The following is a 27078-nucleotide window of genomic DNA, read 5'->3' on the forward strand; positions in this document are numbered from 1 at the left end:
CTCCTGCTCCTTCCTCCTCCTCCCCCACTTCATGAATTTAATTGAGTCTTTCTCTGGTGTGGGTCTATGATTATTAGTCTCCTAGTTCAAATTGGTATGGAGTACACGTGATGCTTGTTTTTCCAATCTTGTGATACTTAGGAGAATGTTCTCCAGATCCATCCAGGTTGTTGCACAGGATGGAAAATCTCCACCTTTTTTATGGCTGAATCATATTCCACGGTGACATAATCACTGTTTATTAATACATTCATGTGTTGATGGGCATTTCTCAATGTTACCAGCTATGTAGTCAGGGTCCATACTCTTCCCATCTGTCTCAGAATGTTCACTTACAACTAAGTACAGCTGGACGATTGATTGATTGGTTTGTTCTCTTTTCATCCCAGCACTGCCAAGTTGGAGAGACCTGGTCTTTTGTCCTTTGGGCTTTCTGCAGCCTGGAGTTTGCTGACTAGTTCCCTGCACTTTCTGTGAACCGTGGGTCAGGTCTAGAGCCCATCTGGGCTGATTTTCTGGTTAGACGGCGTCTTGGGTGGTGTGTGTGATTCTGTCAAGAGGTAGCACTTGTGAGCCGCCCAATTTAAGAGGGTTGCACCGTCATCTGGCACCTGCTAGCCAAAGGCGTGTATGCACCGACTGTGGCCTTGATGTCCAGTTCAGTTCATACAGCAAAGTCTTTCCTTTTATTAGGTAGTTTACGGAATAAATAGTTCTAGTTCCCCAGCATCCTCCAGCAAGTGGCCGGTGAGTTCTTGTGTTAGTTTGTCTTTGGTTTTGAGAGTAATTGTGGAATTATGATTTAGGATATTTGCCTACTGCAGTTGACACCTTTTGCTGCTCAGGTTGGCCCTGCCTTGGCCAGCGAGCCTTGGCTGAGGTGGCCTCTGATGTCACAGCAGAGGGAGGGAGCTGCAGACTCCGGTCCTCTCTGATAGCACTGCCTTTTCTCAACGGGGGTCTGCATCTCTTCAGAGATCTTTGTTCCCTTTAGTGGAAATGGAATTTAGGGACAATGGTTAGAGTTTAAGGATGTGCTTCCCTCCTGGTTTAGCAATTATTTCTGGGCCTTTCAGTGGATAAAAGTTTTGTGTATTTGTTTTGGTTTGTTTTTTAACATAATCTATTGTAAATTTGCACTGATATTTCTAATTCAAAATTAGGATTATTAAATATTTTTATTCTTTGATTTTGTATTTGTATTCCGTTTGTTTTAGGCTGAACGTCTTTGTCCTAGGAGCGTTTACACAAGTACTTATTTGCTGGATTATTCCATTTTATTTACACACAACTCATATAAATGTTTAACACAACTCTGCCCCTATTAAGGCCAAACACATGGGTACTGGAAGCAGTGGAAGAGGTTTCTGTCTTTAGGGTTTATCCCACTAGGGAAATACAGTCAAATGATTGTGTTTCAAAGCCTCTCGGAATAATACCTCTCTGTGTTTATGCCACCGACTCAATCTATAATTTAATTCATTTCATTCTGCTTTTAGTTTTTGGACTTTAAAAAAGTTAATATTACTTTATAATTATGTAAGCTATTTACACAGTTCCAGAGCCAAAGAACATGTATTCAAAGAAGTCTTGTCTTTGGATTATTATTGTCTGTCCTCTCTGTTCTTTATTCTGTTTCACTACCATATTTAAAGTGCCCTCACCTCCCCCTTTTTATTTGTTACTTAAAAAAAAATTTTTTTTTTTTTTTTTTGTGTCTTTTAGAGCAGTTTTAGGTTCCTGGCAAAACTGAACAGAAGGCAGAGATTTCTGGTATACCTCTTCCCCTCCCCCCATGCCCAGCCTCCCCAGCTGTCAGCACCCCTCCCCCAGGGGTGCATTTGTCACAGTTGATGTGTCCACACTGATACTTCATCATCACCCTGAGTCCAGAATCCACATTTGGGGCTGCTCCTGGTGTTGTACATTCTGTGGGTTTGGCCAAATGCAGAATATTTATTGTTTCCTAATACAAGTAAATACGTAGACAGTTAGGTTTTGTATTTCTCATTTTCTTAAACAGTAGCATACTCTTATGTGCCTTCCCCACACTACTGTTTAGAGGTTGTCTTCTAATTACGTGGCATACTGTTACTTGGTTAATGCCGACATTGAGATAAATTGAACATAACCTGTTCAGTTATTTTGGGAGGGGTAAATATAGCAACTGTGGTCCACATATGTGGGGCCACACCTACGGTGCATCTTAGAATGGGTACAGGAGAAACTTACTAAAGGCAGAATACAAATGCCTACATACAGTAACTAAGAAAATGCCATGAAGGCTACATTGAACAGTTTGATGAGAATATTGCAGATTGTATATGAAACCAGCACATTGTACCCCTTGATTGCACAAATGTACACAGCTAAGATTTAACAATAAAAATAAATTAATTATAAAAAAATAGTTAGAAAATACAAGCATATTCCTGTCTTGTTTTTTTAAACTTGGTCTATTTAATTTACACTCACTCTAGTTCCTTAGTTCTTAGCCAGAGGGATTTTATTCCCCAAGGGACATTCGGCCATCTCTGATAATTGCCACCACTTAAGGGAGGGTAGGGATTGCTGCTAAACATTCTGTAATGCATGGGATGGCCCCACAATAAAGAATTATTAGCCCCAAACATTTACATGCTCCTTCCTGGTGAGAAACTGCTCCTATTCAGCTGAGCACTAGGGAGCTTGGGTTCTCCTTCTAGGTCCCTCCCTAAGAGTCTCCCTCAGATTTTCTCCAGCTTTCCTCTTCTTTTTTAATAAAACTAGGTATGAGGGTATTCATACCTAGGATTTTAGGAAAACATCAGTCATTTATTTAAAATGAAAAACATCAGTGGTGTTCCTTACCAGGCTGGTACAAAGAGAAAAACAATTTAGCATTTGAAAGCTCTGTTGTAGTTTACTCTGGTATAAATCACATGTGCAACCAAGTATTTTTTGGAAGGGTAATTCTGCTGTATTTTTTGTTTATTTGTTTATTTTTTGTTAGGTGAATGCACCTGGAATACCAGCTGGAGGATTTAAAGTGACTGCAGTTGATAGTTTGATTTGTTGACCACAGTAGGCCCTGTGGCTTCCGGGTTGGTTTTGACATTTTATCCTACTATGAAAGGCAATCAGTCAGAGGCACCCGTGAGTATAGGTGGTGGTGAGAACCTGGTAACTCTGCTGCTCTTGCAAGATGATATGAGTATGACTGATGGTGTACAGGAGAACTCTGGGGCTGGTATAAGTTTTTCTTATCGCCGTACTTCTGGTGGCTTCCCATCTATGTCTTGTGACAATGTATGTCAATTTTAGCTGAAAAGATGAATGAGTAATTCAACATCTTTGCCATTGTTGTAAGGGTCACATATATAAGTATGTATGAATTGGGGGACCTGACGGGGTAATGGGCACGTGCTTAGTGTGGCATAGAGTGCAGGTGTTCAAGGTGGGTAGGGCGTGATCTTAGACTGGGAGCTGGAGGGCCTCAGATCAGAGTGTGCCTTTGTGTTTGGCAGAGAAGAATGTCCAGTAGTCTGGTGTTGCTCCAGAAGTTCCCAGCGTCACTTCTTTCTTCCTTTTCTTTTTCCCTTGTACTTCTTAGGCTTCAATTAGACTAAGGAAATTAATTGGGAAAATAACTGATTGGCATTTCTCTTTGACACAAGTACATGCAATCCAAATTTGAGTCCATGGAAAGTAATTATACATAATTAGAGTAGTTATAGATATTAGTGGTAATAGTTCACAGGTTTGTCTGCCCTCTCAGGAAGTGCTTTTATAGAATTCCCTCTCAGGAAGTGCTTTTATAGAATAAATTTTCTTAAGCCTTTCCCTTGTAGGTGTCAGCACTTGTCTGTGGATGGTTCTCTGCCCCTAGTGGGGGCGACTGCATGTGGATGGTCACAAGGGTGGTCTTTCAGAAACAGATTTAATCATCAAAATCCCTTTTTGATTTTAACTGTTAGGTCCCTAACATAAAAATTTATTTACAACTCTTTCAGCATCTTCCCCCACTATCCCAAGGAAAAAGTTGATAGCGATTTCTAATCCTTTCTGTCTGGCCAAATTCAGGATCTGTTTCAGCCCCTTTACTAGTTTTTTAGGGGAGCCCTTAAGTATTGATGGGATTCTGAAGCCTTGGCTGATTTTTCTTTATTGGGTAGGAAGTAAAAGCCAGTTTGTGCTGTTTGTGGGTGGCAAGTGTTGAACTCACAGTTCTGGCACAAGAAGGGACTGCCGGCCAAGCAGGGGCAAACATGGTTTCCAGGTCTTTCTAAGGGGAAAAAATAGGCATGTCCAAGCAGCAAGCTGCCGGGACTGTGCGGGCAGGTTCTGCAGAACTCCGCACAGTATGGGGGAAGCCACTTCTTGACAGTGTCTTAGGGTCAGGATGGGTGGGGGGTGGGGGAGCATAGATCCTTAGATCCTCATCGTTTTGGGGTTCCCGGGTGGCCCTTGGGAGAGGAGCTAACAGCAATGAAGAAGTTACTGGCTTTGCAGCCAGGATAGGGTTCATTGTGCCTCTCCCCCGGTTAGGCTTAGTGAAAAGATGTGTTTGCCTCCCCCTAGAAACAAGATGCTTCTAGAAAAAATAAAAAGTTTGTAAGTTTGGCATGGAAACATTTTTAGCGGTTTGGCGTGGACTCCACTTATTAATTTATGGTTTCACTTTTTAAAGCTACTTGCACTAACTGCAGATCTTTAATTATCCTGAGGAACGTCTGACTATTGGCTGCCGAGCTGTATTTGATTCGGTTCATTTCCTGGGAGAACAAAATTATAACTACATTTTTATTAATTTACGGTGCTTATCCATCTATTTCAGAGCCAATATTGAATTATCTTTTGCTACCAGAAGACGTGTTTTTGAACCATAAGTATCTTTAGGCTTTAATATCCTATGCAAGCTAATGTTAGCTTCTTGTAATATTTGTTTTCTTCTGTTGTTATTTTGTTGAAAAGAATTTATTTGAATAATAAAGCATGGTTAAAAAAATTTTTTTTTAAGTTATCCAAAACCATATTTGAAGGGAAGCTTCCCTCCTGCCCTACCCAGCCAGATGGCCTCACTAAGGGCAAGGGTCATGGTTTCTTATATTTCCTTCCAGAAAGTTCTGGAAACATCTGAGTACTGGGTTACTCGAGTCATTTTCTTTCCTTTTCTTTTTATAAAATGGAGAGATCTATCCAGCAAAGTCTCATGTTTACAAATAAGTAAAACCACTGAATCGTACACTTAAAGTACTTCATTTTTATGGCATGTAAATTATACCTCAATTTAAAAAAAGTAACCTTAGAGTTTGGGAACTGATTTAGTGAGGAAAAAATAAGGGTTAAAAATGTTTTCATCTTTATATCATCGGATATGAATAGTGTAGTTCCCCAGAAGTCTGTGTAGCTTGAATTAAAAAAAAATATATTTTTATGGATTACTTAGATGGAGACGCCTGTGGCGAACCCAGCGAGGCTGGTGGTAATTAAGTTCGTGTGGGTTATGAATCTCACCAGAACGAGGACAAATCGTTGGCATAAACTCTGAAGCCGCTTAACTAGGCAGCAAGGTTTCATTTGGGGAAAACAATGGGAAGTGTTCTTACCTTGTTTTTCTGAGTTCACCCAGCTTCCTCAAATGTTAATAAATAGCCACAGTACAGTTATCAAAAGGAGGAAGTCATCCGGTACAATGCTGTTACCGCACTTTCTCATCTTTGACAATCTCATGGGTGAGAGGTGATAGCTTCGTGTTTTCTTAGTTTACATTTATTTTATTATGAGCAAAGTCTAGCCTCTTTCTAGGTGTTTACAAGCCAGATATTTTCTTTCCTAGTTTTCCTTGGCCCATGGTTGTCTTGGTTTGCTGATCTTTTTTTTTTTTTTGCAATCAATTTTAAGGTGTTCTCCTGTGTCAGGAACATGTACCTTTGTGTCCTAAGTTGTTTCCACAGATTTCTGGGGGAACTACACTATTCATATCCGATGATATTTTTTTTTCTAGCTTTCTATTTGTTTTTTGATTCTGCCTATGGTATATTTTGCCATATAAAATATTTTGCTGTATTAAAGATGTTTTTTATATACATTTTATATATGTATATAGTTAAATTCATCCATCTTTTATGATTTCTATATTTTGAGTCCTAGATTTTTAAAGTAAAGTTTTTCTTTTAAGGTTATAAAGGATGTTTTCCAATTGTCTTCTATAATTTTATTGGTTCACTGTAAATTTTGGAATTTATCCGGCTGGGGGGTGAGGTATGTGTGGCTCCAGCTTTTTTCCAGATGGCTACCAAAGTACCTCGTTACTATTACTGGGAAGTCTGCCTTTTCCCCTTTATCATCTACTAAGTTTCCAGAGGCATTTGGGTCTGTTTCTGCTGTTCCTGCTTCCTGATGTTTTATTAGGCTGTCTCATTACATGCCACACCAAACTTGAACTGATGAGTTCTTTGAAAACTTCCTATTATTTTAAAGCAGATAAACAAAACAAAATACCATTATATCAAAGCCTGTAAAAAACGAATTGCTGTGTTTACATAAAGGGGACAGCAGTGTCCCAACAGCCACTGGGTCATTTTGGCACAGGGTGGAAGGTGGATGGTTCCTTCCACCTCAAACCTGAAAGTGGGTAAAATACGTCAGTGCCATAAGCCGTCAGTCCTTCCCTGGACTGCGCCCCCACAGTCTTGCCACTGAATTCTTTGCTGTGGGAGGCAGGTTAAGGATAGCTGGTTTTTAAAAAAGATTTTAAGTGGTGGGATATTACTATGTTGCCAGGCTAGATTTGAACTGGGATTATAGGCAGGCACCACTGTGCCCAACACCTGGGGGGTAATTTGATTGAAAATCATTAATAACATAATTGTTTTTTCTTTTTAAGAGGGGGAGAACCCACATTGTGGAAAGCGTGTAAGAATTCCCCAAAGAGTTGTAAGTTCGGCTTCTGTTCGCAAGCAACCCTCTGATGTAAAAACACCATTGGTATTCACACAATATAGGTAGCTCTGTCTCTGCACCAGCATTTGACAGAGAGCGTGGCACTTTTCCTCCTCAGCACCTGTTCCCTGGGAGGAAAGGGTCAGTGTGGCCACAGCCTGGCCACACTGTGCAGTGTGTGGCTTTTCTTGGTCCCAGCACGAGGGCAGCAACCCAGGGTGGAGGTCGAGGGCCCCAAGCTGACGGGCTCCGAGTTGTAACTGTGTGACTTGTTCTCTGCTCACCCTGTGCGCGTTACCCACCTTCTCTACTGTGTGTGGGTAGTGAAGTGCCATTAGGACTCACTGTGATAATGCATGAAAAGGACCGTGCCACCCAGTATAGGCCTGACAAACGATTGCCTTTAGCTTCAGTCTGTTTAGTGCATGAAACTCTGAGGCACCCAGTTCCTGAGCTTTAAACTTGAGTGCTGGAGGCAAAGCAAAAGAGGCTGTAATTTAGAGTTATGGAAGAGAGTGCATGGATGTTTGAAATTAGCACAGAAAATGCTGAAACCTGGCTGAGGTGAGGTTAGCCTTAAAGTGCTAAGGTTTAAGAAAAAAGAAATTTTCTTTCTGGTTTTGATCTGTCTGAGACAGTTGGACTGAGAGAATAGGCTTGGTACCAAGACTAGTTGTGGGAGCACAGCTGATCAACTTTCATTACATCTGTGTTTTGTTAATTGTCAAAAAGAACAATCTTAAAATCAGGGAAAATAGAACAGATATCATTAGGAAGGAGCCAAAGTTCAACCTGGGAGAAAAGTGCTACTTCATGTTCCCAACTGGAGGATCTGATGGATTCTGCGTGTTTGCAGGTGCCTGGCAGAATCTTGTTGGTGTTATTCTCAGCGGCCTTGAAGCAGAGGAGAGATGCCAGAAGGTTGGAGCCATGCGAATGTTCTGTCTAATTCTCTAAATAGGGAGAAGAGCAGAACCAGTAAAGAGACCCTTAAACAGATGACTGTGTGGGGATGAAAGGTGGGAGCACAGAGCTGGTCCACATTTCTCCTGTCTCATACAGGGTGGCTTGACATCTGTAGGGTGTCTGGAGGAGGGTTGGACCAGTAATGTGCCTTCCTGCCCCTGGGCGCTCCTTTCTGACAGGGTCACTCACTGCAGACCTTCTGGGCCATCGTCTGTGATCATCTGCCCTGCCGTCCTCATACCTGCTGACTGGCTCTCTCCGCTGACTCCCTGCCTCATGTCCTTGGGTGCATACAGCTTGTAGTTGGAGGATGTGGTTTTTCCTTTTTGCTTTTCGTAGCCTGTTTATATAAAAAACCGTGTGCAGCATTAACAGAAAAGGACAAAGACTGAAGGAAGAGGCATGGAGAGACCTTTAACCCTGTACTGGCTTCAGCAGCAGAGGCAAGGAGAGTAGCCTATGGCCGGGAGGAAAGATGGGCCGGGGGAGGGACGTGTCTGGCGCCCACCCCTCTTGTCCTGCCGTCTCCTAGTTGGCTGTGTCTACTCCATGATAACAGCTGCAGGGGTGGTTCTTGGTCTTCCTTGGCAGGCCCAGGTCAAGGACTGGGTATTTGGGTCAGGGTCGCCTACTGTGCAGCACCCCTGTATAGTGAGAGTCGCTTCAATGTCCAGTCGGGAGAACAAAGTGACCTTTGAGCACAGAATATGTACATGGAACTTTGCAGGATGCTTTTTGTGTCTCTTAGTGTATATAACTAGTCCGTAAGGTAATCTTTGTCTCTCTGTCCTCCATTTTACAGGCAAGAAAACTGAGCTTTAGTAAGTCATCTTGTCAAAAGACCTAGCCAGTGAGTGAGGGAGCTGGCATTTCATTCCAGAGCCAGTGTGTGTCACTCAATCAGGTTATCAGGCCCATCTCTCTGCGTGTGGGACAGCTGTGACGGCCGTGATCACAGAGCCTTCTGCTTGTTCCAGCCTCCTTGAGGCAGGTCTCAAATGCATACTGTTCCCAGCCGAGATTTGTATGAAAATCGGGAACACTGCTAATCAGATTTGCAGATGATGAATGAATGGAGTGATAGGGATCGACCCTTAGTGAGTCAGAATTTGGACTGTCGGGAAGCTAGATGACAGATTGAGACTGACGTGATGAAGTGCAGTGGAAGACGGGACATGCACACTCCCTACTTCCCCTCGGAAGTCACATGTCCAGATGTGGTGTGAGAGGCCGAGCTGCTGGCAGCTCACTAAGGTGACCCGAACATCCACGTGTCCATTTTCTGTAGTGGACACCTATCTCCGTCCATTCATGTTGCTATACAGGAACACCAGAGGCTGGGTATATCAAATGGAAGAGAGGTTTGTTTGGTTCATGGTTCTGCCAGCACCTGACCCTGGTTAGGGCCTCGGCTTCTACTCACGGAGGAAGGGGGAGGGGAGCTGGTGTGCAGAGGTCACATGGTGAGAGACAGATGTATGTGCCAGGCTCTTTATAACAATTAGCTTTTGCAGGAACTGATAGAGTGAGGTTACCTCAAGGACAGCACCGAGCCATTTGTGAGGGATGTGTCCCCACCCGCCAAACGAACGCCTCCCAGTACCAGCATTCGGAATCATACTTCACCAGGAGGTTTGGAGAGGTCAGATACCCAAACTATAGCAACATCCCTGTTTGACTCCACATGTCACATCGTCTAGCCCGTGGATGATGACTGCTTACATCCCATATTCCCCTATTTTAACACCTGCCACCCAGTTGTCTGTTTTGTCCACATGCGGAGTGAGATGGGTATCAACGGTATCTATCATGTGTCCAGGCACCAGGCACAGGGCTCATACGAGTTCAGTAAATGTGTGTTGGATGAATTATTGTGAAGTCTTTCCAGAAGAGAATAGTAAACATTCATTTTGTTTATCTCTTTAGAATTTTTAAACTCTAAGACAGATATATATATTTATTTTTTTGTGTGTGTGATTTTTTTTGGCCGGGGCTGGGTTTGAACCCGCCACCTCCGGCATATGGGACCGGCGCCCTACTCCTTGAGCCATAGGCGCCGCCCTGAGACAGATATTTCGGATAGCACACATCTGTGTTAGAAGTTACCTAGCAAAGTTTAACTTTTTTTAATAGGCATACTTTCTCACAGCAAATAGAGAAGTGCTGCTGTGTGGTCCACGTTTAACTCTGAGCCCTCACTAGCCGAGCTCCTGCATCTGCACGGAGCATCTGCATGAGGCACGTATGTGATGCATTTTTGCTGAAGGTCTGTGACTTTGATTCCATTCTAGCAACACAATCACTGCTGTTATCTCTCTAGGGAAACTGAGGGATGCTGAGGTTAAGCAGCATCTTTAGAATCACTTAGCTAGGAAGAGGGAGAACCAGGATTTGCATCCAGTTTAAAACCAAGTCCTTGTGCCCGTTGCATCGTGTGTAGAGGCATTGCAGGCTCGTTACCTGGGCTTGTCTTTCAGACACCCCTGGTGTCTAAATTATGAGGGTGTAGAGAATAAGGGTTTCTTGAAATGGCCCTTCTTCATTGTCTCGTTTTTCCTCTATAGTAGTGGTTCTTAAGTGGGCGACATATCCATGGAGGAGCTTTTATAAACCACAGATACTCTAATTCAATAGATCTCAGATAAGATCCGTTTGGATGAGTAGACAAGTTAGACCCTGTGTGTTTCTGGAACGTGTGGTTCGAATACTCCCAGTCTGGACTGTTGCACAGGACCCGAGGATCCTGTGTTTCCATCAGATGTGGATTGTAGGGTGAAGGAGTGATTTAACACGTTTAGGTCAATCTGTCCTGGTCCCCTCCCTCTCAGTAAGGGTTGGCTTTGCTTGTACATTTTTATGAGACAAATACCTATAAAGGCAGTGGTGAATTTCAGGGTTTACTATTAATAATTTCAAGGATGTACTCTCCAAGGGGTTCATTGTGTAAAATTGTATATCTGGAGAAAGCTTGAAATGTCTTCTTGACTCTGTTTCCTTGGTGTGCAAAATTGCACTGTGCAGCCGAAGCTGATCATTTCCAAGTGTACAGGAAGGGACCAAGGCTTTTCTCCAACTCTTACGCTGCATGAAGATGATCTGGGAAGACTTGGCTGGGCAAGGAAACGGGTTTGACTTTCTGCCAGATGGTTGCTGAAACGTTTTTTCTTTCCTTTTGCCCAGCTGAAAGGCCAGGCATGTAGATTTGGGTGCTCTTGTCTGGTTTCGGCTTTGGAAGTGCTTACACAGCTAATCTGGCATTTATGATTATTTCCACTTTGAGCTCAGCAGGAGGCTCTTTGGGGATATTCAGACAGAAATGACTTAATTGGATTTCAGCCCAGACACAGTATTTGAATGGCTTTGTGGATGGCATTAATTGGGCAGCTGCCCTAGGAAGTCACATATATGTCTTTGAGCTGTAGAATTTCGAAGCACTCTTTGATTTACTTCCACTCATTGGCTCAATGCTTAATTTTTTTAAACTTTCAGAATATTAGGGGGTACATGTTTTGTTTACATGCTTCGTTTTTATACAGAGTGAGTCAAAATTATACATATGCGTGTGCCCTTTACCGAGATAGTGTGTGCTCGGTACCCAATAGCTGTGAATTCACCCATCTCTTTCTCCCCTTCCTGCTAGCTTGATTTCCATGGAGGTTTTCTTTTATGTGCATTTAAGTGTTCTTGATTAGTTCCAATTTGGTATTCAGTATATGTTTGTTTCTCCATTCTTGTGATGTTTCACCTGGAAGAATGGTTTCTAGTTCCCACAGGATTGTCCAAAACCATACTAGATGACCTTTTTTTGGCTGAGTGGTACTCCATAGTATGCATGTACCACATTTTATTAATCCATCCACGTATTGGTGGGTACTTGAGTTGTTGCCGTGTCTTTACAATTGTGAATTGTTCTGCTTCACTGCTTAATTTAGTTATTAAATGAAATAAGAATACTAAATTTATGGCCTTGAAATTGAGAAATAGGGTCTGTAAATGGAGCTATCATTGGGTTTTGTCATCGTTACATTGTTCTCTGTATTTGAGGATCCATGTTAATATTTCTGGGCTGGTTCAAAGGCTCACTTGTCTAAGGGAGTCGGGTCTCATGGAGTGAAAACTGGAAGATGAGCATTCTGGGCCTGACGTGGCACTACGCACTACAGAGTATGGGTGAACCCAGCAGATCTTGCAGGTGTAACTAAAGTAGGGAAGGTTTGTTGAATGGTAAATGTGTAAAAAGAGTATTTTATCCAGAGGGTGTCTTTTATCAGGACAAAAAAAAGTTAGCGTTCCTTCCTGGAGCTCCTCCTATTGGGAGAGCCATGCAAATGAGAGTTTATGATTTTACAAAAATAGTGATTTCTACAGGGATGGAGGTCAGTCATCCATAAGAGATCACGTCTGAGCTCATTCCTGAAAGATAAGTCGGATTTGGTTGGGCGGTATCATTGGGAAGCTGGAGAGGCAAAGTTGTTCCTGGTGAGGGGAGAAGTGGCAGACACAAGGCACGGAATTCTCAAAGCATTTGAGGAGAATGTGGGTGAACATATTTTGACAATTTTAGGGATGTTTAACTACATTAAAAATACTTTAAAATCAGTGATACTAGAATTTTTATTCCATTGGGATAGTCATCAATTTTATAATTAAAATTTTAAAACAATTAGCCTTTTAAAATTTCACTTATTTTTTTAAATTAAAAAAGGCTAAGATTAAATCTCCAGAACATACTCATTTTATAAATGAAATTTTGTACCTACTGACCCAAATCCTCCCATTTCCCTCTCCAAACCCTCATAACCACAATTCTACTCTCTAGGTCTACAAATTTGACTTTCTTAGCTTCTACATAAAAGTGAAATGCTACAGTATTTGTTTTTCTGTGTCTGGCTGATTTCACTGAACATAATGTCCTCCAGGTTCATCCATGTCATCACAAATGGCAGGATTTTCTTTTTTATATTAGGACAGAAAAATATTCCTGTGTGTGTATGTATGCACAAAGATGTATGACATTTTCTTAATGTATTCATCTATCAATGGACACTTTGCTTGTTTCTGTATTTTTTTTTAGCCTCTTTTTAAATGGGAAATTTTAAATTTACATTTGATGGAATTTTATGGAATAAATCATGGAATACTAGCTAGGCAAACATTGCTGCCACTCAAGAATGGGGGAAAGAATCAAGTTGATTCAGTGTTTATCAGAGACTACAAACAACCTTTCTACAAACTCTTTCTCAACCTTTTCCTCCAGACGTAGGTGGTTCTCTCCACTCCCTGGGACTTCCTGAGTAACAAAGGTCATGAGGTGGTGTCAGTGTTGGTCTTTTTTAGCCCGTATCTTTGAATACTTGTTGTAAAAATTGTTATCTTGCACCTTGCTGCTGAGAGTCCTGTTGTGAGTTCTTAAAAGACCAATGATACAATCTGGAACAGAGGTAGAGTCTGAGTAAGACTCTGAGTCCCTAAAATACTGAAGTTTGCATCAGCCCTTGCAGCTGGCACTGTTGGGGACCCAGCAGTTTAATCTGGAGTTGAGAGCCCAGAGCCTGGCCCTGACCAGAATGGCGCTCATATTTAGAATTTTCTCTAAAATTAATATGTGGTTCTAAAATAATACCCAGGGGCTCTACTTGAAGGGCAGGGAAATAAAGGTTTTGACCCTAGGGGACCCAGCAGTTTAATCCTGAGTTAATGAGGGCCCAGCCCTGACCAGAACGGTGCTGCCATTTCAGTCTTGTGGTGCCTGAGTGTAGGCTGCTCATGTTTAGCGTTCTCTCTAAAATTAATATGTGGTTCTAAAGTAATACCCAGGTGCTCTACTTGGAGGGGAGGGGAAATAAAGGTTTTCAGGTTTCTGATTTGATTAACTCTGAGCTAAGGGAGAACCCTGAAGTCTATATGAGATAGTACAAGGGTTCTTGGTAGAAAAAACATACTTCTCCTTCATAGAAAAAACACAGGGAAAAAAAATGTTTGGTGGCACACAAACATCTGTATATAATTTAAGTTTAAAACGGCATCATGTTTCTCTGTGGGGTGCCTTGGGGGCATAAAATATGTGCTTCCTAGGGTGGTTTGAGGAGCACTGGTTCCTAGTGACGCCAGCCTGTGTAGAGTGGGTTGACTTGTGCCAGGCAGTCCTGAGCCCCTTGCATTGGCTGATTTGACCCACAAGGCAGTTATTTTTTTTAAATAGTTTTCTTTTCTTTTTTTGAGACAGAGTCTTGCTCTGTTGCCCAGGCTAGAGTACTCTTGTGTCAGCGTAGCTCACATCAACCTCAAACTCCTGAGTTCAAGTGATCCTCCTGCTTCAGCATTATGAGTAGTTGGAACTAAGGTGCTCGCCACCACACTTGGCTAATTTTTCTATTTTTAGTAGAGATGAGGTCTTTACTCTTGAACTCCAGCACTCAAGCAGTCCTTTCGTCTCGCCTCCCAGGGTGCTAGGATTACACGTGTGAGCCACCATGCCTAACCAGGAAATAGTTTTCTTAAAAACAGAACATAACATCATTCAGTGCTTTGAGATGATTTTGTAATTTTTAGCCTTAAGTTTCATATACCTGTTCCCAGTTGGAAAACTAGATTGAGGCTTTCCGTTCTAGAAGGTCCCTATGGAAAATCTCATTTGGAAATGTGAGCCTTGGAAAGGGGAAGGGAGGGGGTGACACTCACTGCTCATTGATCCAGTAGCGCTTCTAATTTGTTGTTTCATTTACTAAATCATGGATTAATTGGGGCGCTCTCAGTGCCCAGCACATGGTCAGGGCCCTGCTGTGGAGACGTTGAGAGTCTCCCACCTAAGGAGTCCCCAGGACTAACGGTCAGTATCCCGGAAATGCAGGAATGGGGGGGACATGTGAAGAGCACCAGCAAGGCAGAATGCCTCTGTAGGACAGATCACACCCTGTATCAACCATTGTCATGAAAGTAGATTTAAAGTGCTTTGAGAACAAGAAATTATGATTTGTGGACATGATTTGGATTCCGATTCAAAGAAATCAGCTATAGAAAGACATTTATGAGATAGCTAAGAAAATTGGGACACTAACTTAGATGCGAGATTTATTTTAATGAATCAATTACTTTATGTGTGATAATGGAGTTGTGCTTATCTGTAGGATACGCCCTGAAGTATTTATGGGCAGGTTGATTTTGGCCTGTAATTATCTTTATCACCTAATGGGGGTGGTGGTGGTGGTGGTGGTGGCGGCTATATGTCTGTAATTGTTGAGGTCCAGGTTGGATGACTGAGTACTTTTGCACATCGTGAAGCATCACCATTAAAATGCAAAATACTCTGGTTATGTTGCAATGTGTTGGATGCTACAGGCTCTAGGGCTTTGTGCAGGGAAGGGAGGGCTAAAGTTTCTGCCTAGAAGCCCATAGTCACAGAGGCGGCAGTGCCTAAACTGGGTTTTGAAAAGTGAATAGGTATGAAAAACCAGAGAATCTGTTCTTTTTTGCTGAGAGAAGGAGCTGGGAGGGGCAGCGTGGGTCTTCTGGTGGCTTTGACTGGGTCTCTCCATTCACTGGTATTTGCTCAGAAACGTTTTTCAAGTTCCTGTTGAATGTGTCATGTGTCTTGAGTCTTCAGGGTTGACACTGTCATGAAAGACTCAGGGTGCCATGACAAAGTACCACAGACTGAGGGACTCGCACAACAGACTTTTCTTCTCTCACAATTCTGGAGGCCTGAGGTCCAAGATCAAGGTACTTACAAGATTAGTTGTTTGCTGGGGCCTTTCTCGTTGGCTTGCAGATCGCTGCCTTCTTGCTGTGGTTTTGAATGGGCTTGTCTTTGTGTGCACACTTCAGCTGTCTCTTGCTTTTTTTTTTTTTTTTTTTTTGCAGTTTTTGGCGGGGGTTGGGTTTGAACCCGCCACCTCAGGTATATGGGGCCGGTGCCCTACTCCTTTGAGCCACAGGCGCTGCCCATGTCTCTTCCTCTTTTTAAAAGAACAACAGTCCTTTTGGATTAGGGTTCCACCCTAAGTTCTTCATTTTGACTTAATCACTTCTTTATAGACCTTACCTTCAAGTATAGTCAGATGCTAAAGTACTGGGGCTTGGGACTTCAACACAATGATTTGGGGGGAACAGAAGACCGCAGGGTGTGACAAGTACTGGAAGGCACTAAGGGCACCCAGAAGGCAACACTGAACCCAGAGCCATCTGGGAAGGCTTCCTGTGCGAGGGGGATTTTGGGGACCTTCCTGAATGAGGGCGGGATTTCACCTGGCTCTGAGGGAAGAGGCCTTTCCAGGCAGAGGCACCGGGCTGCTCTTTCAGCAATGGAGATCTGTGGTGACTAGAGGGCAGGGGGCTTGCATGTGACAGGGAAGAGCCACCCCCATGTTCACTCTTGGCCTCCGCTGAGAAAAGGATGCAGGCATGGATGTGAGGAGAGTGTGGAGTTTAATCTAATAGCTGGTCTTCATGAGAAAAGTTCAAATGTTACAAAATTAACCAAAAGTAAAATCACATGGATCACTCCTGATTCTACGCCATACATTTATTAGTTGTGACCCCTGTTAACGATCGCTTGTGTCTAGCCCTCTGGCCTGCATTTCAAGGTACTGTTTAAAAAGAAAAAAAATCTGTGTGTGAGGGAAAGAAAGAGGGAGAAACAGACTTCTCCCCTGCCTGCCTTCCACTCTTCCCTCTCTCTCCTTAAAGAAATGAGGTTTGCTCAGCTTGTATTCAATAGTGCATTGTAGTGTTTAAAGTTTATGTTTGTCAGCATGCTTTTTATTGGTCTTGTCACCTACATAGGCAGTGAATAAATTCTGCCGATGCTGAGTAGAGAATGCTGGTGAACCTGTGAAATATGCTGTATGTAATCAGCTTGTCTAGTTACGGCAGTGAGCAAGGCTTTTATGCTGATTATGGAAGCTCCTGGTGGTTTGGGCTAGTGGACAGGTCTTAGAGAAACACCCAACAGACGTTTTGGAGGATGGAGCGATGATTTTGTATGTTAAAAGGCTACCGTTAAATATGTTAAACAAAATTCTTTACAAACCTTTGGAAATCATGTTACTAATCAAATCCCAATACTTTAGGATTTATAGACAGCAGACTGTAAAATTTAAACTCACATTAAGCTATTTTTTTTTCTTTTCTTTTCTTTCTTTCTTTTTTTTTTTTTTTGAGACAGAGTCTCACCCTGTGCCCTGAGTAAAGAGTGCTATGGCATCCTAGCTCACAGCAACCTCAAACTCTTGGGCTCGAGTGATCCTCTTGCTTCAGCCTTTGGAGTAGGTAGGGCTACAGGTGTCCATCACCATGCCCAGCTACTTTTTTCTATTTTTAGTAGAGACAGGGCCTCGATTTTGCTCAGGCTGGTCTGAACTCCAGAGGTCAGGTGATCTACCTGCCTTGGCCTCCCAGGGTGCTAGGATTTCAGGAGTGAGCCATCATGCCCTGCATCCTGTTAAGGTTTGCATTATGACTTTCTTGGATTATTTTAGATCAGCTTTGATGAATTTTTGGCACTGCATCTATTTTTCATAATTCTAAGTCCCATTCCAAAAATATAGGAAATACAGGATTGGGGCAGAGCACCTGGGATGGTGGCTGAGTCCAGCCTGCAGCCCTGCCATCCTCCTTATCTTGATCCTTATTTTGATTCTCATCATATGTGTTTGGCCTGTCACTTGCAGGTTCTTCCTTTTCTCAGTCCTAGAGTATCTGAAGGCAGAAATCATTACTCCAGAACATAGAACTTGTCAGCTTAAAATCTGACCAGTTACCTTTCTCCCCCAAACACCCACCTCAATGACTCTGCATCTGTATAAGAGTTAGAAATTAGTATTTTTTTCCTTCCTATTTTTATTAGTCAACTTCCAATCAATAAGTAGCATTCCTAATTTAGAATTAAAATAATTCCAGCCTGGTGTGAAGAAACTTGGTGTTTTTCCTTTCCAGGACAGCTGTATCTTGAGTAAAAAGTACTGAATTCAGTGCAGCTTTTTGCAATGCTGAAACCAGCTTGTGGACTTCAGTCATCTCCGAGCCCAGCCTGGGAACCACCGCGCGCAGGATGATAAGAGACAGCTGAGGTCATCTCCTTGGAAGCCTTTGAGTTTCGGATTGATAAACACATCTAAGCTGCTCAGTGTCAGTCCACATGGGTTGAACTTCAGCCAAACCACTCAAGGAGACTTGTGCAGCTTTGTTCAGTGTCTGAAGCCAGCATTTTCCTCACTTGAATAAGGTTTTCTTCCAAGTAGTTCAGTAGGAATGAAATATAGCTCGTCCTGCCAGCGGTCCCCTAGATGGCCTAACCCCATGCTGCTCTGGGCAGGCACTGATGCCTCTCTCTTCATTTTGAGCTGGAGATCGCCTGCAGGCCACTGCCCGCCTGGCTGGGTGAGGTGGGGTGGGGGCAGGGGAGAAAGGGCAAAATGGGGCGTTTGAGAGTGCCGAGGCCTATATTGATCCTGTACTTTTTTCTTTCTAAATAAAAGAAAAAAAAAAGACGATTGCCTTTAGCTCTGTCAATAGACTACAGGTCTGGGGCAGGTCCCTGATGTGTGTCACATAGAAAAAGATTTGGTTATGTTTTGTACCAGAGTCTGGTTGTGCCCGTCACTAATCAAGATTGCATTGACAAATCTTTTCACCTTTTTTCACCACACTGACATCTCAGAGAAACAGGACCTTTGAAAATGAAGGTGGTGTGTGTGTTCATGGGCTTTCTTGCTGGCACAGCCTGACACAGCCCCTGCCTGATTTGGGAGGTTGGAGCTGGCCTCCTGGGGTGGCAGATACCTAGACAGATGGCAGAAACACACATTATTTGCTAGGTGTCATGGTTCTTCCCCGTCTCTGGTGATCTTTGCCAGAAAGAACACTCTGGCTTTAACTTCGGACAAACGTGCCTTCAGATTTTGGCTGGGGGACATGTGGTGGTTTGGTTCCTGAGCTGAATGGTGGGCTTTAACCGTGAGGGTTGCTGTGAAGATTGATGAGTCCAGTGGAGAGGCAAAGCTGCGGGGAGAGTCTCACGGTGACCAGTGCGTGTTCCTCTCCTGCCTGTCTTTCTGTTCCTGTTGGTCTGAAAGTAGGACAGGTGAGGTCCCCTGAGCTTTCTGAAGGCTGACTTCATCCTTCTGATGATTTCAGTTGTCCTGGCAAATAGGCCAGCTCTAAGGCAGGTAGAGGAACAGTGTCCAGCGATTCTGTGCCAACAAGACAGACACATGGGGCCTTGGACTCCTGTTAGTCATGGGCCTCAGCACTTGACCTCCCTCTCAGACTCGGAAGGAGGGAAGCACCAACAGAAGACATTGTACCCCGCATTGGCAGGTGCTGGGAATGTAGAAGGGGCTTGCACAGCTTGCATGGGGATGCCTTGGTAGCCAGCCCTACACCTGGGACAGGCAGCGTCCCCTGTGTGTGCCATCATACTTGCCCGGTGCTGCCTTTGAACACCTCTGAAAAGACTGCAGGGAGCCTCAGGTTGTGGCTTTAATTTGAAAGAAAGAAAAAAAAGAGAAAAACTCAAAAGTTAATCGATTAATCGATTGGATTTTGCAGCAGTAAAATTTTGTATTATTAATGATCCAAGTTAAAGTGAAGAGATACCTATGTTAGTTACTTTCTGGCCCTCAATACCACCCCCATTAATTTTTTTTTTTAATTTCTATGGAGAGATGCACATAGTGGTAGTGGACGGTTTTTAAAGAAAAGTGCCCACCCCTTCCATTTATTCCTATCTGCCTGCAGCTGTCTGGGTAGAAAATCCTTGAATGAATTCTTTGGTGTAGGGCTTTCTGTAGTCCAGGTGACCTTGTGGGTGTTTATCTTGCAGGCTGATACAGGATTTTGTGCAAAAGTGTGTGCTTTCCTGGTGGATTGAGATCCCAGGCTGTAATTAAGACTTGATTTGAAATGTTCTTCCTTAACAGAGGTTTTAAATAAGGCAACAGCTCCACATTAAACATAGGCAGTGGGCAGACTTCATTTAAACCTGTAAAGAGGGAGGTTTTGATCACTGTGTTTATTTAAGGTGCATGCTTCATCCATTGACAGTTTGCCAATGGAGTGCTTTTCTCAAGGAAAGCGCTGAAACCTTCGTTTTTCACACTTGAAACCCAGATGGCCACTGGCACCTTTAAATGGATTTTAAACAGCTCCACTTTCATTGGCGTGATTCCATTAGTTCCCAGCCCTGCTCCCTTCTGTCTGGTCTTCCCTGTGCTGATTCTGCTTGCAGGCACTGTGTTCAGACTTGTCCACTACGCCGAGTATAAAAGGACTTTGGTTCCAAACTTTTTTTTTTTCTTTTGCTTGGGGCTAGCCGATAAGCTCTTTGAAGCATTGGGCCTCTTTTGGAGTGATGGGTGTCTTTTTGGTGTGTGCAGAAGAGACTAGGGGTGTGCAAAGACCACTCACTGCATTTGATGTTTTACCTGAGTGAGTTCCTAACTCTTAAAGTCTATTAAGGAAAACCTTTTGTGTCCCTGAGAAAGTCAACATCTCATTTTGGTGTTAGTATCTATCCTGGAAGGTTATTGGAAAGATTAAATGGCCCCGATGAGCATACCATGTACACTGAGGGAGGCCCGAATCAGGATAGACCATACAGCTGTACAAACACCTCCCCAGCACTGGCCTAGGGAAGTCTGACTCCAGGCAAATTCACTCTCCTGTTAAAATTTTTAAAATACAACGTATGTCCAAAAATACAACTATAGACGTGGTGCTCAGGGGCACAGCTGCCCCGCATTATCACTTTGTGTTGGTGGCCACATTCAGTAAGTGGTGCGGACAGGGTCAGTAACGTCAATGGGAGAAACAAGAACCCTCAGTTGAGACCTGAGTCCAACCCTGACATTTCCATTTCGAGCAAACTTGTTGTTTTATTGTAAACACTTAGCAGAGAGAAGGGTGATTTTCCTGGTGTGCGCTTAACATCTTCTGGCCCAGATCTAGCATTCCCATTGTGTTCAGTCATCACCTTGCCCTTGCAATAAATCATATATATTTTAAAATCTTGCAGCCTTTAAAATAATGCTAGAGAATACATAAAGAGGAATTAATTTTAAATCAAAATTTATGAACTTGCCTTATAACATTTTTATGATAGGCCTATTGAATTATCTTTTTTTACTAAAATAGAATTCGATTTTTTTCTAAGGGGTATTTAACATTTTGGATCATAATCATGCGAGGGATAAATTAATAGATCTTCTCTGAGTGAACTGTCAAGACAGATCCCCACTGGGTTTGAAATGTGATTAAAAATGTCATTGAACTCGGAGTCCACAGAGTGCTTCAGGGTCCCCTCAGAAAGGTTAGTTGGAGACAGAAAATATTTGCAGCAGCAAGCTCTCCACACCAGGAGCCTCCTTTGTCAGCCTTCTTTTCTCTTAACTTCTCTGGTTTGGGAGTGTTAGTTTCTGATTTCCTAGGTAGGGAGTGGGGGATGGTTTTGGCCTAAGATGATGGGTCCAGTTGGTGGCCTCTCTTAGTAAATGGCCAGTGCAGGAGACCTCCAAGAGAGGAATGGGTCTCTAAACAACCGTGCTCTCTGCAATTCTTCTTCCTAATTAAGCTGCCAACTCTTGTCCTTCCCTCTGGCAACCTCCCTGTCTTTTGGGGCAGGCTTCAAAGGGTGTGGGTTGTTGGTGGGAGGAGGAGGGCTGGAAAGGACTCAGGAGCTCAGTTCCCTGGATTATTGCCAGCTTGTCCCCAAAGTGTGTGGGTGTCTCCCCAGCCCCCCTGTAGTGCTTGCCAGGGGAGGTAGGTGGGAAAGGTAGGGAGAGGTCTTCAGACACAAAGTATCTTTTTTTCCTAGGGTGTATTGAAAATGTTGGATTCAGTGCTCACTTCATTAGCACATATACTAAAATTGGAACAATACAGAGAAGATTTGCATGGCCTCTGTGCAAGGATGACATGCAAATTCATGAATCATTCCATAATTTTAGCAACCCAAGTGCCCATCAACCTATGAACGGATTAACAAACCGGTATATGTGTACCATGGAGTACTATTCAGCCATAACAAAGATGGAGACTTTACATCTTTTGTGTTTACCTGGAGTTGAAACACATTCTTCTTAGTAAAGTATTTCAAGAATGGAAAAAATGTATCCAGTGTACTCAATACTAATATGAAACCAATATATAAACAACTACACGGCCACATGAAAGATAAAACACAAGTAGTGGTGGGGGGGGAGAGGGAGAGGGGAAAAGGAAGGTGATTGGCGGGACCTCACCTAATGTGCACAATGTGAGGGTCTCAACTACAACTTGAACTTTACCTTAGAAATGAAAACAACGTAAGCTAAACATTGTACCCTCATATTAATCTGAAATTTAAAAAATGTCGGTTTCAGGCAAATAACTAGTTATTTTTAAAAATGGTTGCTAAAGTCAAGCAAGCAAGCATACCTAGATCCATGCTTCTTTTTGTGTTTTTATAGATTTCATGTGTTCCTCTTGTACGAGTGATGTCCCCGATTATAATTCTCTGCTGAGGTTTGAGCTGGATTTGAGAATTTGGAGAATTCCTGTAGCTTTGTAACTTCAGAGGTGTGATCAGCTGAAAAATTCATCTTTTTGAAGAGTTCTGCATTTTGCTGGTCACCTCTCATACCTGTGTGCCAAAGGTAAGTCTGCAGCGTTCTGCTTGAAATCAGAAGAAGTTGCCGTGTTTGCCTCACATGCCTCATTTGGACAGTAGGTTTTAGAAGAGTAAAAAAAATGTAGCCCTGAGTTATTGAACCCCATGAAATGTAAGCTTTCAAGGGCCTGGTTCAAAATTAAATTATCCGTGTTCCTGCTTTATAGCAAGTGATGGTTTTGGCAAGAAGTAGGCAGAGTGGTGGGCAAGGATAAACCTATAAGATGGTGTGGCGCTCAGCAAATCCTGCCCACTGCATGGTTCCTGAATACGCGCTGGATCAGCCCTCCTGTGAGCTGTAGTGGGGCAGGGAGTACAAAGATAAAGAAGAACCGCTTTGGAGGTGCTTTCTGTCTAGCAAAGGTTTGATTCCAGCCTTGATGCTAAGAAGATAAGTCTACATCAAAACAGTTGCAAATAGATATAGGATTCTCAGAAAGGTTTTACCTGTTTGTATAAAAAATCTCCTATGTGCTACCTACCTTATAATCGTAACTAATGCAACATGTGGCTTCTGGGATCCAGGGGTACTATAAGAACAGATAGTGGACAAAAGTATGTCACGGTGTAACAGAAATATGTCTTAGCCTTAATAAAAATAAATAGTTTGGGCCATTTGATTTTTTTTTTTTTTTTTTTGAGACAGTGTCTCAATGTCGCCCTTGGTAGAGTGCTATGGTGTCATAGCCCACAGCAACCTCAAACTCTTGGGCTCAAGTGATTTTCTAGCCTCAGCCTCCCAAGTAGCTGGGACTATAGGCATTTGCCGCAATGTCTGGGTAGTTTTATTTTATTTTTTTTCTATTTTTAATAGAGATGGGGGATTTACTCTTGCTCGGGTTCCAGGTTGATCTGGAACTCCTGAGCTGGGGCAGTCCACCCACCTTAGCACCCCAGAGTGCTAGGATTATAGGCATGAGCTACCACACCCAGCCTTGGGCCATTTGATTGAAGATAGGAGTTACTGTCCGTGATCCACTTAATTTTGATGTTCTGTCTCACCGGGCAGTAGAAAGTGCTTTATAAGAAGGTACAGCTTCACCTCCAGAGCTTTGTCTCAGAAGGAATTGTGGGAATAACACCCAGTACACTCTCTTTAGAAACCATAATTTGCTTCCACTATTTACAAACTTTTAAGTATTCTTTATTTATTTATTTATTTATTTTTTTGTAGAGACAGAGTCTCACTTTATGGCCCTCGGTAGAGTGCCGTGGCCTTACACAGCTCACAGCAACCTCCAACTCCTGGGCTTAAGCGATTCTCTTGCCTCAGCCTCCTGAGCAGCTGGGACTACAGGCGCCCGCCACAGCGCCCGGCTATTTTTTTGTTGCAGTTTGGCCGGGGCTGGGTTTGAACCCTCCGCCCTCGGCATATGGGGCCGGCGCCCTACTCACTGAGCCACAGGCGCTGCCCAGTATTCTTAAATCTGTAATGGGGGACTGTGAAATCTCTTGGTATGATGGTTTCTATAAATTTACTACTTTAATATAAATTAAAATTTCCTTTTACATGGTCTACTACTACTACTACTACTACAAAAAAACTTCATGAATGTGCTCTTTCTCCTTGACCACTTAAAAAAAAAAAAATCTTCAGAACTTTTTTTTTTTTTTTTTTTTTGAGACAGAGTCTCACTCTGTCAACCTGGGTAGAGTGTGCGGTGGTGCCGTTGTAGCTCACAGCAACCTCAAACTCTTGGGGTCAAGTGATCCTCTTGCCTCAGCCTCCCAAGTAGCTAAGAATATAGGTGTCTGCCACCATGCCCAGCTAGTTTTTCTATTTTTTAGTAGAGATGGGGTCTCGCTCTTTTTTAGACTGGTATCAAACTCCTGAGCTTAAGAGATCTACCCGCCTTGGCCTCCAAGAGTGCTAGGATTATATGGGTGAGCCACCACACCTGGCCTTTTGAAACATTTTTGATTTTAGTTATCCTTCCTTTTGAAATATATTTATAACAATACCAAATTAATATGTAGTATTTCATAAGGATAGGATTAAGTGTCTTAGTGTTTCTGCCTTGTTATCTTTTATGATTCTTTTGGAGAAAATAACACGTGGTTCTATCTAATTAGAGAGTTGTTCATTATGATTTCAGGAGCTGGGTCCTGGTTTGGAATGGAGAGCTTGGTGTTCATATTTGGCAGCCTGGTTCCATACCTGTCTCCTTTCTCCCTCCCCTATACTGTAGGGTCCTGGCCCTGCCTGCCTCAGGGTGTTTTTGGCCCTGGTAGCTCTGAATCCCCTCCTGCGTTCATGGGGCACTCCCATTTCTCTGTTCTAGACTTGTGCAAGACAAGCACATTGGGGTGTTTCCATTCCTGTCCTAGGAGCTTTTTGTTACATAAGAACACTCTTTTCAAGCCCAGGATAACTCTGTTAAAAAAAAAAAAAAAAGTCATTGAAGTGGAACCTTTTTAGACCGAGTCACATATCAATCTGTTTGTCAGATTTCAAGGGAATGGAATATAGGCCAGAAATTACGGATCCTCAGATCTGATCATCAGAATTTATTAATAATTCATTAGTATCAGAATCTGACACAACTTCTTTAGAAGGTTCTTGATCATCAGTGACTTTAGCAGCCCTGAAGTTGTTGTTGGTTTCATTCAAAAGGTAGTTAGGCAGGGTGGGGGGCTGGGGGGCAGGAGTTGTGTGTGCGTTCTTGCTCCTGTACCCAGCACACGTGCCTCACACAGCTAGGACCGCGTGTGAGGAACCACACGTAGCATGTGAAAACATGCTAACAAAAATACCCATACCCATTTAATTCTAGAGGATTACTTTATTTCATGGGTTTATGAGATCCACACAAAACCTTGGCTTACCTGTTAAAGTTTACTTTTGTGTTTAGAAAAATGTTCATTTGGAAAACCATGAGGTGCAGCAATTCATGTAATCAATAAATATCTATTGTGAGTGCCAACTGTATTCTAGGTGGCTGCTGTTGTTTTTTTTTTGCAGTGACTATTTTAGTAATTAAAAACAAACAAACAAACGAAAAAGATAAAATGAAAACGTAGTTCCAGGTATGCTATCTCATGTCTGTGGAATGGGGCTGGACCCTGGCAGCCTGGGATTATGATAACCACTGTAGTAGAGGTTCTTACAGCTTGTCTCTGGTACCCAAGGTAGGGACAAACTAACTCTCTGGGGAGGAGTCTGGAAAAGCCAGGGCGTGTTATGTTTGGCATCAGTTTTAGGAATGGGGGGATTTGTTTACACAGATATAGTGGATCTCGGCACAGGGCAGGTGGGTGGACTAGCTGGATAACCCTGAGATACCAGGTCACTTAAACAACACTGGGCTGGGGACCAGGCACATGCTGTTTGGTTAATGGTCTTTGACGTGACATCTGGAAAAGTGACAGTTTAGTCAGCCTTATCATTCAGTGTGTTGGGAAGAAATGAAAGCAGTGTTAGTCTGGCAGAATGGTGGCAGGAGGTCTGCCCGGGTGACCTTCCCAGCTATTAGGCACTCAAGGTTTGTTTTGTGCTACCCTGAGGGGCACCTGGGGCTGGGCTGAAAGAGCAGTATGAGGAGGGTGGGGGCATCTGAGGTCTCTGAGATCCTGTTTCTAGGTGGTGCATTTTTCTGCCCTATATTCTTGTCTCCCCATTGAAGATAAGGAGCAAAGTCTTGGGAACCTCCTGGCTCTGCCCCTGGCTCCTCTGGGGAGAGGACACTGGGGGAAAATGTGGTGACAACCCCCTTCCTTTCACACCAGAGTTGTTATTTTTACAAACTCATAAGATCGTGTGCTTAAATCCTCCCATGTGTACTTGAGAAGTGACTGTAATTCCCTGTTGTTAGAGGCCAGCTGTAACTTACTAGGTCGGAGTGTGAGGGGTACGCTGTGTTGAAGGGTTTTTATCTTAGGAAGCTCCATTGGAGGCTTTTCTGGGAGAGAAGTGTCCTAACAGGTAGAAAGATACTGGTGTGGTGATTTCTATTTCCATCCCAATACAGACGCACAGAGACTCTGTTTAATTGAGCAGGAGAACAGGAGAAGTTAAGCCTGTCACTTCCATGGATTCATAGAAATGCTAGCCAGTAATATTTCTTATAGTAGTAAAGTTTTGCTGTTTATCTTCATATGAGTCTCAATTGATTTAATAAAAAAATTTCCCAGAGTATTACTTATTTTAAAAAATCGTCTTCAATTTGCTCCTTATTTTATCATGTCCCGCCTTTTTGGTATTTTGGACACTGTAGGTAGCTGACTTTGCCCGCACAAGGACAGTTTAGGTGTTTCTCAACCTTTTTTTATCTCACAGCACACTTGAACTTATAGATTTCCATGGTAGGGTGGTGCCTGTGGCTCAAGGAGTAGGGCGCTGGCTCCATATACTGGAGGTGGAGGGTTCAAACCCAGCCCTGGCCAAAAACTGCAAAAAAAAAGAAAAAAAAATTAAACTTCCAAGCACACTTACACTATGTTGATAAAAAAAAAAAAAAAGAATATACTTACTGTGTCTTAAACTTCTTTTGAAAATAGTTTAATGATCTTCAGAAATTTTTGAGGCACACCTAAAATCCTCTCAC

The 27078-nt window shown here is 42.9% G+C and overlaps 1 protein-coding gene and 1 non-coding gene across 5 annotated transcripts in view; both read left to right on the forward strand.

Moving 5' to 3' along the window:
* Positions 1-27078, forward strand: part of NCK2 (NCK adaptor protein 2) — a 143060-nt gene that overhangs the window by 42571 nt on the left and 73411 nt on the right. For 3 of the 4 annotated variants that reach the window (XM_053588616.1, XM_053588615.1, XM_053588618.1), the window contains one exon: positions 22335-22520. The gene's annotated coding sequence lies outside the window, so the exon portion shown is untranslated. Of the gene's footprint in view, positions 1-634; positions 748-22334; positions 22521-27078 lie in introns of those variants that run through there. The other variant, XM_053588617.1, reaches the window with a different exon arrangement.
* Positions 21725-21831, forward strand: LOC128585116 (U6 spliceosomal RNA). The gene has a single exon (XR_008379862.1). It is a non-coding gene; the product is annotated as a U6 spliceosomal RNA (small nuclear RNA).

This window comes from Nycticebus coucang, chromosome 4, assembly GCF_027406575.1.
Source record: "Nycticebus coucang isolate mNycCou1 chromosome 4, mNycCou1.pri, whole genome shotgun sequence".
Taxonomy (NCBI): Eukaryota; Metazoa; Chordata; class Mammalia; order Primates; family Lorisidae; genus Nycticebus; species Nycticebus coucang.